This window comes from Choloepus didactylus, chromosome 9 (assembly GCF_015220235.1).
Source record: "Choloepus didactylus isolate mChoDid1 chromosome 9, mChoDid1.pri, whole genome shotgun sequence".
Classification (NCBI taxonomy): domain Eukaryota; kingdom Metazoa; phylum Chordata; class Mammalia; order Pilosa; family Megalonychidae; genus Choloepus; species Choloepus didactylus.
In genome coordinates, this window is record NC_051315.1 from 85,232,588 (window position 1) to 85,239,503 (window position 6,916).

The following is a 6,916-nucleotide window of genomic DNA, read 5'->3' on the forward strand; positions in this document are numbered from 1 at the left end:
ATAGCTGCTGGCTTCTCTTGGATCTAACCCTTGGAAATCACATGGGAGTGAGAGGTGGGTGATGGACTTGAGTTAGCAACAGCTTTAAAACATGCACAGACAACAATAACAAAACCTTTGGAAAATCTTTAGGAAGACAAATGTGGTGAGGTCCTAGCATGTGGATGGGGACGATGGGATGGCAGCCCAGCAAGGTGGAGAACTAGGTACCATAAATGTAGGAGAGGTGGCATGAAGGCTTTCCAGTGGCACTCATGTTCCTCAGTCACACTGCCCTAGGGGGATAATTACATGGCCCACTGCCACCAGTACAACAGCAGTATAAACCCCTGTTCCCAAAAGCCTTGCAACATTAGGAAGCCGTTGCAAAATTAGGTGACATGGGCATGTGGATCAGTTGAGAAGCATTTTAACAACTGAAGTTCAACTTGCTAGACCCTGAAAATTCCCTTGTCACCCCAATGAGGTAAACTAGCTCAGTAGGAGGGGCCAGTCCCTGGTAAATGGAATGCCTGGATGAAGTCCTGAGAAAGTTTCCTGAGATCAGAGAAAAGGAACACAGCCTGCAACATGAAAGCTTATCTGACCCTGAAGGCCTCACCCTTCTTAATTCGCCAGGTGGGTTAAAAGCTTTGGTTTAGCCTCATACCCCAGCAGGCTGTTTAGTAATTTTCAAGCAATATGAGCCAAAGGAAAACTCATGAGATCTCTGAGGAATGCAAGCACTATAAAATAATCACATTGAAATGAATAGCTTATAACAGAGGAATCAGAGGAAATAAATCACACAGAACAAGAACTCAAAATATGAATAGTAGATATCCTTAGAGAGACTGAAAATTATATTGCAGCTTTCTGCACTACCCAGAGAGGGATCCATATGGCATTGTCCTGGGTTCCTCTGTAATTTAAAGGGAAATTTTCACAGTGTTCGGAGCACTTGATGTCCCACAGATGAAGGAGGTGGATATCCTCAAATTCCTTGCAGCAGGAACTCACTTAGGTGGCACCAAAGTTGACTTCCAAACAGAACAATATGTCTACAAAAAGAAAGTGATGACGTCTACAATATAAATCTGAAGAGGATCTGAGAGAAGATTCTGCTGGCAATTCCTGCCATTGTTGCCATTGAAAACCCAGATGTTAGTGTCACATCCTCCAAAAATAACAGTAAGAAGGAGGTGCTGAAGTTTTCTGCTGCCACTGGAGCTACTCCTATTGCTGGGAACTTCACTCCTGTAACCTTCACTTAGATCTAGGCAGCCTTCCAAGAGTTGAGTCTTCTGGTGTTTCCTGATCCCAGGGCTGACCACCAGCCTCTCACAAAGGCATCTTGTGTTAACTTGCACACCTTGCTCTCTGTAACACAGATTCTCCTCTGCACTTTGTAGAGGTGGTCATCTCATGGAACAGCAACAGATGACTCGCAGTGGGTCTGATGTGGTGGACCCTGGCCCGGAAAGTTCTGAGCATGCCTGCCGCCATCTCCCATGAGCCTGTATGGGAGGTCATGCTTGATCTTTACTTCTACAAAGATCCTTAAAAGATTGAAAAAGAAGGGCAGGCCGCTGCTAAAAAGGCTGTGACCAAGGAGGAAGTTCAGGGTGAATGAACTGCTCCAGCTCCTGAATTTACTGCTGTGCTATCAGAGGTCACATCTGGTCTGCAGGTGTGCAGGGTCCCTCTGCCTCTCAGGAGCTCCCTACTGAAGACTGGAGAGCTTGGCCTGCAACTGAAGACTAGTCTGCAGTGCCCATTGCTCAGGTCACTGAAGAGGTCGGAACAACACCCAAAAGGTCTTAAATTCTTTTTCCCCAGGTTCTTAATCAGAAAATGTAAAGAAAGTTGATGGAAAATAAACATCCTTTTCTATTTTTAAAAAATCAACAAAAAATATATTGGAAACTTAAGCAAAAGTATGCAGTTATAAAGAACCATATGAAAACATTGGGTAGGAAAAATAGTTGAAATAAGGAACTCAATGTTTGGATTAAACAACAGAATGCCAAAATATAATGAGTAAATTAAATAATTCAATGGTCAGCAAATGTCCTATTTCAAAAGCTACCTAAACTTAATAAAGAGATAGAAAACAAATGAAATAGGAGACCCATGGAGGATGGAACTGGTAGTATTGAACACTAGTTGGTCAAAGAAAGTCATGAGGCCAGTCCAAGCTCAAGAGATGGGAAAAAAACTTGCATGACTCTGCAAAAGCACATTGAAAAGGGCATCACTACAGGGAGGGGTACAGAATAGAAAGGAATTTATATTAAATCAATCCAACATCCACATTTGAAAGTATACCTATATAATGTGAGTTCCAGGTGGAGAGGGAAAAAAAAAAACAATATGAGAAGGAAAGTACTTAGAGAAATAATGCCTAGCTGCCATCTAGAATCTTAACAAAAAAAGTTGTAAGTTCTTATATTGACAGGGTGCCAAGATTGAGAAGGAATAAATGGAAAAAACAAACAAAAACAGACATTTAGAAATGGTACAGAGAAATCTAAGAACATTAGAAACAAAGAAAAATGTCACATCTAGAAGAAAAGAGCAGGCCAACCACAAAGAAACAAATTTCAGAATAATGACATATTTCTTAACAGCCACACTAAATTATAGAACACAATGGACACATATTTTCAAAACGCAAAATAGAATTTTTGAAAATACTTTAAACTTACTTAAAATATTATCAGTAATATAAAACCATTTTAAAATTTGCCAACAAAAACTGTCTTTAAGTGCCCTCTTGGATTTTGGCAAGGAAAACATAAGACTCTAAAAGAAATCAGTGAAATATGGAATGTAAAGGTGGATTGATTTAATATAAATTCCTTTCTATTCTGTACCCCTCCCTGTAGTGATGCCCTTTTCAATGTGCTTTTGAAGATTCACGCAAGCTTTTTCCCATCTCTTGAGCCTAGACTGGCCTTGTGACTTTCTTTAACCAACAGAAGGCTGTGCCGAAGTGGGTTTGTGCTCTTTTGGAGCCTGGGCTCATGCCTTCTTCCCTGTTCTCTTGGAACTCTGGCACTACCATATGAAAGCCAAGGCCAACCTGCTCCATGATGAAAGGCATGTGGGCCAGCCTTGAATGACCTATTGGTTGTCAGCTGTTGTGATGCTTTCTTTATAGATCCCATCAACTTCACTCATGGATGCTTCTAATTTCCTTGAAAAGTACAGGACAGGATACTCTATTTTATTCTCAACTCCTCTTCAGATTCAGGTTTTATACAGAATATTGTGGACTCTTGGAATTGAAAGAATTTAAAGGTCATGCTCCTGTCTAAAGCTTCAGATCTCATTCTTAACATTTATCACTCTGCCTGAGACAAATCACTATTATGTTTCTTAGTAAGACTCTTGGTTTCCTGGTCAGAACTCTTTCTCTACTTCTGCTTTGCTGCCTTGTGGCAACAGTCTATCCTTTCTGAAACTAATGCATAAAGGCTTTTTTTTTTTCAAACCTTGCTTTATCATTTTTTCTTAATATAATCTATCTCAAATCTTTTGAGTGATTTTAAACAATATTTGCTGTGTGATGGCCAGAAATGTACAGAAAAGATGAAATGAGTGTCTTTTTAAGGTGCTTTAGGGAAATAAGTAATTAGTTTAAAAATGTCTATATTTCTTATAATTGGTATTAGAATGAATGATTATGTACCAGTAACATAAAGGGGAAAGTTCAAATATCCTTATACTGCAAAAATGAAAGATTGTTATTGGCTTATAAATCCAAACTCCAGGCAGGACAAGGATGGAACCAGCTAGTTGATACATTTTTTGTAGCAGGTTTACTGTTTATTTTTAGTCAAAAAATGATTAATTCTCTTAGTCACACCAACCTACTAGGGCTAAAACTGGTCAAATCTCCCACAACTCAGCCCCAGAATATAGAATCTTATGGTGGACTTGATGGGGGTGGAAATCAAACTCTAGGCTTTCTGCAGGGTTCTTTTTATGAGTAATCACAGAATATCATTATACATGCATCACTTTGCAGTAAGCTATTAGGGGGTCTGTACTTTAGATATAATTTTCAAAAACATATTTTAAAAACTTAACGCACTCTAGTGGGCCTTTTTTTTACTATAGGTAACAACCTTAAGGTGAACAGAATCAGATCCCTGAAAATCATTTGTATTTATATATTTTCCATAAATTAATGCTGCTGTAAGTAAATGGAAGTTACTGATAAAGCAAATCTGTGATGCTAAGTTATGACATCTCTGAGAACTTCCACAGGACAAGAGTCATTTTTGAATTAAGACAGATTGAAAATCTTTACAGAGTTTGTAATTTCTTAAGCCCAAGTACTTTAAGTATTTGATTCTAAATGTATTTGTTAATCTTGACTGTTGTTTGCAGAAATTCCAGTGAAAGTTACCTGTATTTTAAACATTAACTTGCATAGGACAAAATAGTACAGTACGTTTCTTTACATTTCAGGCAGGAAAAAAATGGAGGAAAATTAGGCAAAATGAAACTCCATTGAAGAACATTATTAATATAAAACAACAGTGAGACAACTACACACCTGTTAGAATGGCTAAAATCCAAAAACCCCAACAATACTAAATTGTGGCAAGGATTTGAGCAACAACAGCTCTCATTCATTGCTACTGGAAAGGCAAAATGGGACAGCCACTTTGGAAGATGGTGTGGCAGTTTCTTATGAAACTAAACATAGGCTTACCATATTATCCAGCAGTTGTGCTCCTAGTTATTTACCCAAAGGAGCTGAAAACTTAGGGCCACACAAAATCCGGCACTTGAATATTTACAGCAGTTTTATTCATAATTGCCAAAAATTGGAAAAAAAAAAACAAAACATGATGCCATTCCATGGATGAATGAATAAACATGCTGTGGCATATCCATACAATAGAATATAGTATTCATTGATAAAAAGAAATGAGCTATCAATAAATAAAAAACCATGGAGGAACTTTAAACACACATTGCTAAGGAAAGAAGCCAGTCTGAAAATGCTACATATTGTTTGATTCCAACAGTACAACATTGTGGAAAAGACAAAATTATAGAGACTGTAAAAATATCAGTGATTGCCTCTGGTTCTGAGAGGTGAGAGGGAAAGATGGAGCACAGAACATTTTTTCGGGCAGTATAACTATTCTATATGGTTCTGTATTGGTAGATAGATGATGTAATGCATTCATCAAAACACATAGTACTATATAAACAAAGAGTGAACCCTAATATTAACTATGACTTTAGTTACTAATAATGCATCAATATTGGTTCATCCATTGGAACAAATATACCATATTAATGCAAGGTGTTAATAATAGGAGAAACTGAGTGTGTGTATGTGTGTGAGGTCAGGGGAGGGAGTATTGGGAACTCTACTTTTTATGCCATTTTTTTTGGTAAATTCACAACTTCTCTAAAAATAAAGCTTATTTATAAAAAGACATAATTTTATAAAGACAACTGCCTATATGCCATATGGAAGGGATGCTCAACATCTATTTCTTGAGCATATTTCACATACACTTAATTCCCCATGTTTCCCATTGAACCCAGCGACTTGCTGGTCTTGTGGCCCCTACAAAACTGGCTGGTGTACCAAGTTGCCCATTTAGCAGCGGCAGCAGCAAATACTTCTTCCTTCATAACCCAAGTTCAAAAGGAGTTAGCTTTTTGAAATTGTTCATGTCTGAGCATTTCTCCTTTTATCAGCCTGCCTTCTACATACTGTCCTTGAAGGGGAGAAATTACTCATGTTGTATCTAGGGAGTGAAGATAGGAGAAAAAGTTACAATTGGATTTTTTTTTTTAGATTTAGCCATATTTTAAATTAATTCTTGATTCACTTCGTATTCAATTTATAGATTACTAGATGAAAACTTAACAGAGGATGGAAGTTCAATGTGGAGGTCTATGCAAAACACATAGGTACAGATAATAATAATGACAACAATTATAATATGAAAATTAAAATGTAAAAAGAGTACAGGACAAAAACTAATCAAGGACAAATCCTGAACCAGCTGGGACATGGGGACAGCAGGCATGAACAGGCAAGCAAAGATAAATGGTCATTTTTGTTATGCTCTCTCTTGGATCTTCACTACAAGATAGACTTTTTCAAAGCTGAAAAGCAGGGAAGGTAAAAGGTTATTTCACTTGTGACTTTGTATGCCTGAAATGCCTGGAAAACATTCATTCCCAGTGCCAACCATAAATATCTCCTGGCCTTCCTTAAAGTTACACTGGGGCCATGTGACTAATTCTGGCCGAAAGACACAAATACAAACATTGCACGACTTGGATTATGTGATTTGCTGTTTTTTTTTGTTTGTTTATTTGTTTGTTTTGCAAATTTTAAGATTCCCTATTAACCAAATTTAGCGTTTATTTTGAGCACTATAGACATATTTGAATTTTAGAGAAAGAGAGGAAAAAGAAAATAATTTGTTGTTTCAAATACTAATATCAAACAATCAGGAGTTAAAGCAACAAAACAAACCAAAAGGGAATTTAAAAAAAAATTGCGGAAATCTTGGTTACTTTTTAAGGTATTAAATATTAAACCCAGGGGCTTGCTTTCTTTGGGGCAACTTGCAAAGTGGGGGTTTTGGGTTATCTGATCCAGATCATAGTCCATTGTCCACTTTATTCTTCTGTAAAATATTAAAAATTCTAATCCTAATTATATTTTATAGTTACATAGATTTCTATACTCAGTTATTTATCACATCTTACAACCAAATCAAAATTTAAATAGGGTATGCATTTTGATACATCAGTTAAATTAGCATTAGTTTCTATTAGTTTACTTAGTAGTTTGAGAGAATAAAACATCATCTCAATAATAAAAAGCACATGCACTTTAATGTTTTGATTTCATATTAGCAATTATACAGCCAGTTAATTTGCTATT

At 36.9% G+C, this 6,916-nt stretch overlaps 1 pseudogene; it reads left to right on the forward strand.

The window, feature by feature from the left end:
* The first annotated feature begins 503 nt into the window (after positions 1-503).
* On the forward strand, positions 504-1,803 carry LOC119543789 (annotated as a pseudogene).
* The last annotated feature ends 5,113 nt before the right edge of the window (positions 1,804-6,916 follow it).